Raw genomic sequence first — 13,787 nt, 5'->3', positions numbered from 1 at the left:
TTTCACCTAGACCTTTATTACCCCCGATCCCACCTTCCAAGTGGCGTCGAGTTTATTGGGGCCCCCGTCAAGTCAAGGGAAATTGGTAGTTGCACTTGAGGTACACCTCTGTGCGGTCGCCCCTCACAAGTGAGGGGGATTTTCGGGTTTAGGGATCTTGACACCGGTTACGACCTTGCCGTTGGCCCTTAAACGTTAGGATGTACAATTTCAAAATTTCAAGTTAATGTTTTGTAGGATGTTAGTTCGGCTAGGAGAACCTTTGTATTAGAGAATATGTTAAGGTTAGCCAAACATCGCAATGTGGTAATGAAATTGTACATAATATGAAACTGTTATTTTAATGTTTTAATTTTGTTTCATATTTTAATAAATACGGCCGGGAAGGGTAACTCCCTTCCCGCCTTCCAAAAGTTCAAGAACTGTTTCCGGTTTCCCATCCTTGGGGAGTGTGTTGAGAGGGGGTGGCGGGTATCGCGGCCATATGGAAAGGGGCGACCATTCGGTCCCCCCGAACGTATGGCTGAGTACCACGAGCCCCCCGGGAAGCCATTTTTGGGCGGGAGGCGAGCCTCGGCTGGTATGCCCGAAGCGGCGTAGCCGGGGCGCGCTGTTTCCCGCCCTCGAGTGGGCTGGCCTAGACACTGACGCGGCTGGCCACGCCCTAAGGGCAGGCAGGGGCGGGTTTACGCCCGCCCTGAAGACGGATAAAAGGAGCAACAAGCCAAGAACGCATCCTCTTGTTCCTGTGCTCTGAAGCTGCACCCCCTCGCTGCACGTGAGCTCGAGACGGAACGAAGAGCCAATTTTGAACCCACCCACCAGCCCCTGAGGACAGCCAGTTGTTTTGAATAAAGTTTTGATATGGTAATGCTATTTTCTTGCAGGTTGTGGTGATTGTCGTGTTATTCTTAGTATGCAATAAAGAATGGTCAGCTACAATATTTTCTTCAAATAAAGTAATTCTGCACTAAGTATTGATCAGTAATCATACGTGAAATGGTTTATGGTTGTTTTTTAATTGAGTTATTTAGTTAAATTGTCGTATTTATTTTTTGGTCGGGCGGTAAGGTCATGATCGGTGAGCACTAATTAGTAGATCCCTATGAGTGGGCGTCACCCATTACAGATGGGAGCGCTCGAGGGAGGTGGCCATTGGCCCCTCAACGGGTAGGCGGTCCCTTCTAAGGATGGGACGCCGAAAGGAAAGGAAAGGCGGTCAAGGCCCCTTCCTGGGTAGGAGGGGCTACAGCCCCCTCCTGGGGAATTTCCCGGGGCCAGGATATCTGCGACGGCAGATGTGGTAAGTTGTGTGGGGTTTGGGAGGGGGTCTACGCTACCTTCTAGATACCTCACACGAGTCCTCGAACGACCTTTAAGTGGCGTCGAGTTTATTGGGGCCCCCGTCAAGTCAAGGGAAATTGGTAGTTGCACTTGAGGTACACCTCTGTGCGGTCGCCCCTCACAAGTGAGGGGGATTTTCGGGTTTAGGGATCTTGACACCGGTTACGACCTTGCCGTTGGCCCTTAAACGTTAGGATGTACAATTTCAAAATTTCAAGTTAATGTTTTGTAGGATGTTAGTTCGGCTAGGAGAACCTTTGTATTAGAGAATATGTTAAGGTTAGCCAAACATCGCAATGTGGTAATGAAATTGTACATAATATGAAACTGTTATTTTAATGTTTTAATTTTGTTTCATATTTTAATAAATACGGCCGGGAAGGGTAACTCCCTTCCCGCCTTCCAAAAGTTCAAGAACTGTTTCCGGTTTCCCATCCTTGGGGAGTGTGTTGAGAGGGGGTGGCGGGTATCGCGGCCATATGGAACTGGACCCAGGTAGGAAGCTGGAATAGAAGATCAGATTGGGTAGATTGGGCGGGCCAAGGAGGCAGAGACACTGCGCCATCCTTTGACTGGAGAGGTGTTCCCACGTATAACAGATATGATTGCCTGGAGATGGTGGATTGACCACCATCTGGTAACAACCAGGATAGTATGAATCCCCCTTTCTCAGGACTATTACCATCTATTTCACCTAGACCTTTATTACCCCCGATCCCACCTTCCAGTCCTGTGTTATTACCCCATATTGTTGAAACAACAGTATTAGCAGAATCACATTCTCAACTACGTATTGAAACTTTGCCCTACTTTGTCAACGATGATAATCACATCTCCTCCCATACTCCAGCAGTTAACACCTTAACCTCGTCTACTTTGCTATTATCTGTATTATACTGGAATGTAGCAGGTCTACGTTCGAAGATCATACTTAAATCATGGTTGGAATTCGTATCTACCCACCAGATAATTTGTCTACAGGAGACCTGGGCAATTGATGCAATACATCTACAAGGTTACAAAACATTCCACTCCCCAGCGTGAATTACTACTCATGGCAGATCTATGGGAGGTTTAGCAGTATATATCTCAAATAATCTGGCATTAAAGAATATCTCCGTTCTTCATACCACTTCGAATTACCAAATTTTAATGGTTACTTTTAACAAATGTACATCATACTGTTTTATTAATTTTTACAACAACCTATCCCCTGTAGATTGTGCGAAAACTGTATCCGCAATTTCCCTTCTTACAAATGAACAACGCTTTAAGCAACCATCATCCATTTGTAATGTAATATGGGGAGGGGACTTTAACGCCCCATTGTGTGCTAATTACAATAAAGGCATTTGCGGGCTTCTAGATGAAGAAGACTGTCCATTGACTCACTTTGCTCATTCCCAATTAGGTGACTCCCTCAATGACAGTCTTATTTCGTTAGAACTGATGTACGCAAATGATCTTGTAGACCCCCCTGCAGTTTTCAGACCAACTTTTTATGGTAGGGGTTGTTCAAGCACCATAGATTTTATTTTATGTTCTTATATTTTAAAGGGCAAACTTCTTAAGTTTACCACAGGCTCAGAGATTTCAGGCGACCATTTCTCTAATAGCATTACCCTTAAGATAACTGCGGACGACTCTCATTCCAACAGGAAGAGTTTACTGACCCAGAAATCCCTGACCATGGACAGAACCAAGGGATTTTCCGTGAAATGGTCAAAGATTGATCCTATAATAATCACCAACAAGGTTATATCCAAGGCATCTCCATGGATAAATACCTGTTTGGCAGAAGATTCCCCACCTGAGCTAATTATATCTAGCTTTCGGGAGATCCTAAAAGTCATACAGGCTGAATTAATCCGTCATCACAAACCAGGTAACCAGCCAGCTCCAAGATGGTTTAACTCAGCCTGTCGTAAAGCGTAAAAAAAGGCACTACATAATACAGTTAGAGACAAGAACGAAATAGCTAAACTTAGATCAGAGTATAAACAGGCCCAAATTAATTGTAAAAAAGATCACAAGAAAAAACTTCGGGCCCAACTACACATGAGTTGCCGTAGCAAGGACAGCTCCCAGTTCTGGCAGGTAGTTAAATCCCCTTTCTTGGCTGATGTAAACTCGCATCAGCATTTGGACGTGGCTGTGACTGCAGACGAGTGGGTGACTCACTTTTCAAAGATCTTTAGTGATTCCCCCCCGGTCTGCACTGCACAGGCCAAATCGACAGCTGACTCTCCCAAGACGCAGGTATACCCAATAGATCTCCACTTCACTCTTGGTGAGATCATACACGCTTTATCCTCTTCAAAAACTGGAAAGGCTCCCGGCCCAGACGGAGTCCCCCTTGATATCTTTGTTACCAACATTGACCTATGGTCCCCCATCGTCACCCAGGTGATGGCGGCGGTATCAAAAATTGGCCTATTGGACTCCTGGTCCTCTTCCATACTTCTTCCAATCTTCAAAAAGGTCGATAGAAATAACCCAGCCTGTTACAGGCCTATTTCCCTCCTGGATTCAATGGGGAAGGTCGCGGGACGCCTAATCCTGGAACGTCTCCAGGATTGGGCGTCAGAGAAAAACATCGTTACCGACCTTCAGTATGGTTTCCAGGAGGGGCTTGGTACTGTTGAACAGGCCCTAAATTTAACCCTTTTAATAGGCAAGTATGTGGGAGCAAAACGGGGCAACCTATACCTGGTCTACGTCGACCTTAGTGCGGCGTTTGACTGCGTGATACACGCCAGGTTGTGGTCCATCTTGGAAGAACTGGGTGTCGATCCCTCACTTATCAAGTTTCTGCGTGATCTTTACTCCGATGCCACGGCCTGTGTAAGATACGGGGTAGGCGGAGAACTATCACCTTCATTCTCAATAACACGAGGAGTCAGGCAGGGCTGTGTCCTGGCCCCCTTTTTGTTTAACCTATATACTAACGGGCTGGAAACAGCCATGTTAGAAAGGAACCAGGACCTACCTTCTATTAATCATCGCCCTATCCCAGCATTACTCTACGCTGATGACTCCGTCATTCTAGCCAGAACATTAGTACAGCTGCAAAAACAACTGGACAAATATTGCCAATTTATGCTTACTCTGGGGCTAAAAGTGAATAAAAGCAAGACCTTTGTTATGTATACGGGACCGAAGGTAAAAAATCCTAAACACCTTTATATTGAGCAAACTAGACTAGAACGGGCTAGGGAATACCCTTACTTAGGTATTTTAATTGACGACCAATTAACCTGGAAAAGGGCGATGGCAAGCAGGAAGCTGCTCTATTAGAGAGCGACTTCGGCGCTTGTCTCCTTTTCTAGAAAATTGGGCAAACCTGCTCCATCCGAGTTGCTCAAAATTTATCATGCCAAATGCCACAGCATAGCAACATATGGCGCAGGCGTCTGGGGCTATGTACACACAGAAGAATTACAAAAAATCCAAAACGGCTTCATAAAATACCTACTGGCACTCCCACAGAGCGCTCCAATATACGGTTGCCATATCGAGCTTGGCATTGACTACCTTTCAGATAACATCAAATGTCAGCCGATTCTCCTATGGCACCGTATTTGGAACAAACCACAATGTCACCTAACACGTTCCCTGGTCTCTGATTGTTTAAACATGGTGTGCTGGAAGAAAATTCCATGGTTAACGTACGTTTTTAATTTTCTGAAGGACCTGAACCTCACACAATACTTCACCGAGCCCTCTTCGTTGGTTGATATAAGTAGAAGTGCTTTGAAAAACCAATGCCTCAACCACCTAAGGGAACTACGCCTTTCTCGTGAAGTAGATAAGCAAACAAACGTGCAAGTATTGATGGTCCAAGTTTCCCCTGGTATCCAGCCCTACCTAAACTTTTACCTATCTAACTATGAAAAGTATCTATTAACTAGGTTCCGTTTTAACTTGTTTTTTCATCTTGCCACCTTTCCCATTGTGTCAAATTGGTCTCACGACCTAGCCAAATGTCCGTGTGACCAAGTCTCTCCCCAATCGACTATTCGTCTTGTTTTGTTTTGTCGATATTACGATCAAGCGCGCAAACGCTGGATTATTCCACTTTTGCGCCAAATGGGGCTGAGGACCTGTCGCCCAGCATTCTTGGCACTCCAGCTGTTAGACTCACAATATGTGGCAAAGAATGTAGCTCTTTTTCTAAAATCATGTTTAACGACCCGCAATACAAATGGGATAATGTCTAACTGAATTTACGCTCATCTGAATTAATTTGTATATAGATTTTAAGCAAAGTCCTTTTATATATCTTCTTGTAATGTAATAATGCGATTTTATGTAAATGTATTCAATTTGTATGATGTACTTTTCATGATTATCTAAACGTTAATCGAATAAAAGATTTGAACTGAACTGAACTGTTGGAGGGTCGGCTTCCTTTGGCACTTGCTGTAGCAGGATGCGTTGGGCAAGTAGATAGTCGAACTGCTCCAAACCACCGTGTGTTTGCTAAGGCAAGTGTGGGCATATTTATACCTTGAAGTTGCCGAGTTTGACGTAAAGGTGGACATAATAACGTCATTAAAGACTCTCAGTTCTTTGAAAACTCCATGAGTTCTTGGACAAGTCAGTTCTCGAGCAAGGGAAAGTCCCTAGCTGCTGAAGCTGAGTTTTCCAAGAAATCGTTGTAGATTTTCGGAACTAGTGGAAGTAGCCCTGACGTATTTGGACTGCATCAGCTATGACTAAATATGGTTATGATTCTTATGCCTATATAAGGACATAGTGATTTATACCTATATAAGGGCATGAATCGGGAAATTTACAATAGTGTCCTAAAATGGTTCACAACACTCTTTTAGGGTTGAAAATAGGTTGTCAAACTTTTCTAGCTCACTGTTAGCTGCTTGTAGCAGTACAATGCATAGATCCGCTCTCAGTCTTTGTGACGGGACGATCATAAATTTAGTGCCATGTGGAATGTTTTTTATGTTGAGCATCTTCATAATGACAGTGCGCCATTTAGTCATTTTTCTGGTGAAAAATATCAAGTCTTTAATATTTATGCCTTTTTTTAGGTTGAAGTAGGGGTCAGATATCAGAGTGTCTGGGTGTATTCTAATTAGATTGTGTTTGAATGTTTTGACTGCATTCTTGGATAGGTTAGTTGGGTACTTTATGACAAAGGAGTTTGTGCCTGCTGAGTCTACATTGTTTTCCGCCATATTTACTGAGAGGAAACTGCTTTCTGCGTTGAGGAGACTTTACTTGTATGTCATTACCTGTCACTCTGTGCTTGCGGTCTATTTATTGTTGCTGTGCCCTCTTTGCCCTCATGGGTCTAATATTTCCCTTAGATGAGTTATGCTGAGCCCTTCCAAGATGACCACCATCTTACATGCTTAGGCTCATCTTATGGCTGTGAGGTCCTTTTCTATTTTGGTGCCCAGTCCTCTTTCTGTTGTCCTTTCAATGTTGTTGCCATTTTGGGGGCGTTGAGTTGAATTGTTAATATAGAGCAGACCCTTTTCTCAAGATGGCCTGGGCAATGGGCAAAGAGAGAAAGCAAGCTACACTATGACGATGGATGCCTTGCATTGCCTGTTTGTACTACAACCTATTGCATTTATGTCTGCAGTGGCCGCCATTTTAAAGTCAGGCAGCCAGCAATGTGGTACGCTGCTGCCCGTACGATGAGTCACGATGAGGTAGACTTGATATTTTACTCAAGCATTGTCGGGCAGCGTGATTTTGCCTCGCTTCCTGAACAATGAATTTGTCTCCGGTGGGCATCAGGTCAGCCATGTGGGCGACGCGGCAGAAGAGACCCCCACATGTCAGCTGATGTGCAGTGCATCAAATGTTGCCTCAGCCGGTGATGGGCAATAGCAGTCACCAGCTTTTGGTGGACCCTGGGTGATCGCTGCTATAATTCGCTGCATGCAGGCGATCAGCTGGTCCCGGGCCTGCACAGAGAACTCAGAGGCGGGTGTGCGGCACATCGTCGGACCTGTAGTCGTTCGGAGTCATTGACTGGTCATGGCTCAGGGACCCCACAGGTTCGTCTCACCTTCTAATGCTGACAGGACGACCCTGGGTGATCGCCCCTCCGATTTTCCGCATGCAGGTGATTAGCTGGCTACCAGGCGACCATCATGAGAGGGGACGGCGGGCTGGAGGATCTTCTCTGGGTAAGCCAAAATTTCCCTCTTCTTACAATCCAGTTTGTTGTAGAATGCAGGGGGGTAAAAGACGAGTGGACAGCGGGGTTCCCAAAGGGTTTTAAACCGTTTTGGTTATCCCAAACCCCGGAGCTCTAGCAGCGAGCCCTCTCCTTAGCGGCCATTTGCCTGAGGTATAAAAATGTGCACTATAAATTCATCAAGTAAGACCTGCATTATTGTTTTTACAGTTCTTAACTACCAACACAGCATGTTATTTATTATCATGGTATCTTTCTGGTATTTTACAGCCAGTTATATTGTAAATTGTGTTGATATCATCATGTATGTAATGTATCATACTGTGTATGACTTTTATGATTTTATCTTTAAAATGTAATTACGTTTGTTGATTGATTGATAGCGTTTCCCTACAGGAAGCATTTTACCACATAAACAGGCACCTAATATAATGCACCTATTGCCTGCCTCCAAGCACATGCTGTGTACCTTAACATGGGATCTCATCCTTCTTCAGTGCCACACTGTTTCTCAGCTTTACTTACACTATATGAGTACCTAAAAAATCCAACAGCAATCAACAAACTGAACTATATCCCGGCTCAAGCTACACAACATATCCTGACACACCAATATTATAGAATACATAGAATGACTGAAAGTTATCACCTGAACACACCTGTCATAGAGTATTATCATTCAATTTCAAACTAGGCTCATTAACACATCTCAGCTTCCAATCATGCTATTGACATGCAAAATATCCTCTCAGACAATAATTTCCACCAATTAGTTCTCATTCAGAACTGGTTTGATTATGGATCTCTTGAAATTTTATACAATTTCATATTTCAGTGATTCAAAATGATCCACAAAGACAGGCAAAACAGAAAAAGGTGTTTCACTGGTACACTGACAAACGTTGTGACTGGATCATCAGAAATTTCCAATCAGAAAAAAAGTTGGGGGCCCCATTGGCTCTGTTCTATTCCTACAACTTGATAACTGACAGATGCGCCTTTTTTCTAGACCAGTGCTCACGTAATACAAACATTTATATCTGCCTTGAAAATAAGTAAGAATTCATGTTCAAAATCGCTAACCAACTAAACTGCATGCACAAATGGATGAGAGAAAACTACTAAGGCTTGGAATCAGCTCACAGCCCCCCCTGGAACCATGGACTCTGGCATTGGAGGAGGTCTTTCATGGGTTACTTAAAACGGGGCTTTTCTCGGCTGCTTCATTGTAGCCTTGTTTATTGTTTTTGGTTTTCTGTGTCTCACTTGCAATCTTTAGTGCTGGGATACTCTCTTGAGTAGCTGTGTGCTCTGTAAATCATGTTCATTCATTCATTCATTCATTCAAAATTGGATGTGCCGTGAAGGGGAGAGAAACTACTCTTTGATCCCAGTAGGATATGACAAAACATCTCTCTCATTCCATTTTATTAGCTAGTTGCTGTGGTTCATGTTCTAGCTTATGACAATCACCCCAAAAGTCCAACATTCTGTAAATCATATTTGAATCAGACTTTCATTGACTACACTCAAAAATCATTTAAGTTGTGCCTGAATGTGGAAAATATTGATGAATCCAAATTAGTCCACCTTTCAACATTAGATCCACAACATCCATTCAAGCATTTAAGAAACAGCAGCTAGCAATTCGCCAAATATGAGTCAATTCAAATTAACTCCAATTCAAGAAAGGTCTTAAGATGGAACTTAAGGGTTGACAGTGGTCATGCCATCCTACTTACTCTTATTTTTCATTATCTACTGTATGTTGTGCTCAATAATTTGTACTGCACTGTACAACAGCCCTTCCAAAATATCACAAGATGTCCATTAGTCTTAAATAAACACTAGTAGTACACAATAAATGTAGCTTGTGTCAAGGAGGTCCTAGAAAAACAGTCAACATGGGCCAGAAACCTATTTCATCTCAGACTGAGAGGTGAAAATTAAAGAAAGCTTTTTTTTAATTCCTGAAAGCCCTGCTCTACTATCTATGAAGATGAGGTGTATTAGTATAGTCTTCCCTTTTATGAGATCCACATTTTAAAATACATTTCAGAAAGCTAGGTTATACTTCATGGTGTTATAGAGTAGTTCACTACAGTAAATTCTGTCCATAGTGTAGACTAGATAAAACAGGAAATCTTAGTGATGTCTTCATGAGTTTTTTGGCCTGCCTACATAAAGGAAAAAAAGCCATTTTAGATGTAGGTCCAGAGTGCATCCACATAGACACGCGTTTCATTAGAAAAAGCACTCCAGTTTGATATTTCACTGGCCATTCTCCATGGACTTGTAACTTGCTTCCTGTACAAAGAAGCCTCATCCTTTCAAGAAGTCATTAATCATATATTCATTGAAAGAAAATGTAAATCTCCTATGTGACCCACAATACCCAAGTTACTTAGCATATTCTTTACAATACTGTAAAATATTGAGTTAAAGGCCTCTTTTCCGATATTCTAAAATGTCAACGTGACTCTTGGTGATTTCCAGGCAATATCTTCTGTTTTCATTGTTCTTAGGAACATGTATGGATCATTCAATTAAAAGAGTTTAATTGTATTATTGTACTATGCATCAAATTGGCCATCTGGCATTCACCAGTGGCACTCACGGTTTTCCTTGCAAACTCACCTGCTGTTTCTTATGATTATGTCAACTGCGATCTTACTCTAATATATTTAGTTTATCATTGACATAGCACTCTAATAAATAATGAAGGTGTCATGCAAAGTTCCTCCAATACTCCTCCTGTTCAAGCAATCAACATCACATCCACATTACATTTGAATTTAGGAATGGAAGGATATCTCCATGTGCAAGTAAAATAATATAAATGGGTGAGTTCTGGAGGCATTTTTCCTAAGGATCTGTACACTAGCATACACAAACCAGAATTAGACATAGGCATTAGGCACAAATCACAATTTAAGTTATTTCAATACCTGCACCCTATCAGTGAGGATAATTTGACCTCCACATTATCTGCACTACCTTTGGAGTGCAGATGACATAGAGGTGACAACCTAGCATTGAGGGGAGGGAAATCTCCTGGTATGCACAAAAGAGGGCTCACTCTTTTGAACAGGCTTGGGAGTAGTTTGCAGAGTGTTGCTACACGGAAAAACAACTCAGAGAAGTTCCGCAAGTGGCTTAGTGCTGTGCGAATTGGTCTTCCTACCGCTCAGATAGAAATTTTACCTGAGCGGCAGCTAGCGAGTTTGCAGGGGGGGAGAAACCCCTATGCGAAATGCAGTTTTCTGCACTCCATGAGCTCCGCGGAGCATGAAGTGCACAATACGCCACAAACTCTGATTGGAGTTCACCGCCTAGGCCTACCTTTGAAAAACTGTTGCCCATTCGGACAGACTTTCTGAAGCAAAAAGTTGTTCTGCCATACTACTCTTCCAGGAGCGGGTGTGTAGCTAGATGGTACGACAGTCTGAGCCCTCCACCTCATTAACATAATAGAAGAGATCCCTGAAGTGTTGTAGGCATACGTTTGCATTTGTGTGGCATTTTGGGTGATAAAACATGCTGGTATTCGCGTAAACCACGACTCTTTAGTATTTGGGAATGCCTTGACATTTCCAAAGTATGCTTTTAGCCACTCCATGCAATAGGCCTCCTCACACAAGTGTGATACCATTTGTTTCTTATTGGTAGTAGTGCTTGATTGCAGGGTAGCATGACTTTTGCTGCTCACCAAAGATTTAGCATTTTCTTCCACAGAAATGTGAGGTGGGGAAAATCTATGATTTGACATTGTTGGGCCATTATGAATAAAAAAATGTAATGGGTCTCACCCAAGCCACACTTCCCTAAACTTCGATATCAGGTGCATAGTTTTCAGAATTTTATGGATTACTAGGTGATCGCGGCTGACCCCTATCTCAGATACCACATCTACCTGGAAAAATAGATGTAAATTCAAAGAAAAAACTTGACTTTCCACTGTATGTTTATGAACCTTTCCTGTCAATGGAATTTGGTACAACCTCATAATTGAGGTAATATTTTATTGGTAAAAGAATGCTGGGTGGTAAGACTTGTGTTGTTCCCTGCAGGTTCTTAAACTTCCTCCTGACACAGAAATGAGCAGATTGTATGACTTCAACAAAATGGGACTTTGGTAGGACATTCAGAGTAAGACTCAAGTAGGTTGGACTCACTATAGGCACACCACCCTGAGCTCCTGGAGGTGTCTCATTTTCAGAAATGTCTTGAGTTATTTTTTTCTGTGGGTGCCAGGTGGCCCATTCACCACGACTATTCACATCCTAGAAATGGCAGTAACTGCAAAGCTACATTTTTTAGATCAATATGGTGCATTTTTTTAACCTTTCTGGTCCCGCGCAATAGGCCCTTATACACACGTTGTATGCTGTTTTTATTGGGGGAACAGTAGACAAGCTGGATGGTAGGAGTTTTGTCATTACAGATTTCAAAACATTCAGAGAATTTTTTTTATGTGTAATTTCACAGAAAGTTTGATCTAATTTCGGCGTTTTCAAGGTTTTCAGATTAAGAAAGTGGAGATGGACCACCTAAGCCTCTCTACTCTGGACGGCCCATGGTATCTTGTTTTTAAAATGTCTATGACTGGTAGATTTCTCTGGATGCTGGCCTACCTCAGTCCCTCAACCAACAGCTTCCCTCTTCACAAAATAATGCCTTTTAGAAAGGACGACATAGCTTGTTTTTTTTAGGTCAATACTAACGTTGACAATTAACCCACTCTCTCACTTCGGGAACCATGTTGATCGCCAGAAGTGTGTTATGTGGTAGGACATTTTGCATGATCCATAACATCCAAAATGTCGTCACACATATATAGAAACATTCTATTAGTATTATGTTTGCAGGGTATTTCCGGATAAGACAATATAAAGGCATAAATGCATGCACACAACACTCAACTCCTTCAGGTGAGGTAGTTTACAGATGTACGCAGGGTGGTAGGAGTCTTTGGGTGACAGCTGATCCTAGGCCCAGAAATTCCTATACAAAAAAAGGATACAATTCTATTAGTATTATGTTTGCAGGGTATTTCCGGATAAGACAATATAAAGGCATAAATGCATGCACACAACTCTCAACTCCTTCAGGTGAGGTAGTTTACAGATGTACGCAGGGTGGTAGGAGTCTTTGGGTGACAGCTGATCCTAGGCCCAGAAATTCCTATACAAAAAAAGGATACAATTGTAACCAGGAAGCTTTTGTTGAAAAAATATGAAACCTTAACCACACACTGCCAATGAGGTAAAGAAAAGGAATCAAATTCGGGGTAAAACCTTCAGCACTTATGGAATTAAACTGAGTCAATTAGTATGCTAATTGGTGAGCAGTCAAAATATGGAACATTGAATATCGACCTACACTAATATCGAGTTGATAACATCAAAACAACAGAATATCGAAGGGACAGAATATCAATGTTAAGAATATCGATGGACAGAATATCGACTCGAAAGTAAGTAATATCGATTTTTTTATATCAATGTAAGTAATATCGAAGTTAGTAATATCGATATCAAATATATCAATGTTACTAATATCGATGTTACTAATATTAATATTTATATTATTATTATGTATTTTATTATGTATTTAAAATGTATGTGTTATATGTTTTCTGTTAAGTGTTCTACTGGTGTTAAAATATATGTATACAATGTGTATATGTGAATAAGGTTTTTTTAAGTCAATTTTGTGTTTTAGTACCGTAGCGGGTTGTGGGTTTATGGGGAAATAGGGCAGGAAGCAATTTAAATATACTAAATTAATTATTAACTTTTAGGAATTATAAGTTAATTTTAAATAATTTTTGCGTTTAGGTTCTGTAGCGGGTTGTGGGTTTATAGGGGAATGGGTTGGGAAGTAATTTAATTATAGTAATCATTTTTGTGAATTATTATTATTATTTTTTTATTGCAATTTAGTTCTGTTACTCTCTGGAGTTGGAACTGTAATTATGACCCCTACGCTATCCAACACTTCCCCTACAGTTTCACTCTGTGGAGTGGGAATAGTAATTGTTACTCCTTCGCCATCCAACGCTTTCCCTACATTTGCACTCACTGGAGTGGGAATAGTAATTTTTACCCCTCCGCAATCGTGCGCTTTCCCTACTGTTGCACTCACTGGAGTGGGAATAGTAATTTTTACCCTTACCTATCCAGCACTTTCCCTACTGTTGCACTCATTGGAGTGGAAATAGTAATTTTTACCCCTACACTATCCAGCACTTTCCCTACTGTTGCAC

This window comes from Lissotriton vulgaris, chromosome 3_2, assembly GCF_964263255.1.
Source record: "Lissotriton vulgaris chromosome 3_2, aLisVul1.2, whole genome shotgun sequence".
Taxonomy (NCBI): domain Eukaryota; kingdom Metazoa; phylum Chordata; class Amphibia; order Caudata; family Salamandridae; genus Lissotriton; species Lissotriton vulgaris.
The sequence above is the reverse complement of the archived record's forward strand: the minus strand, read 5'-3'. Positions refer to the sequence as shown.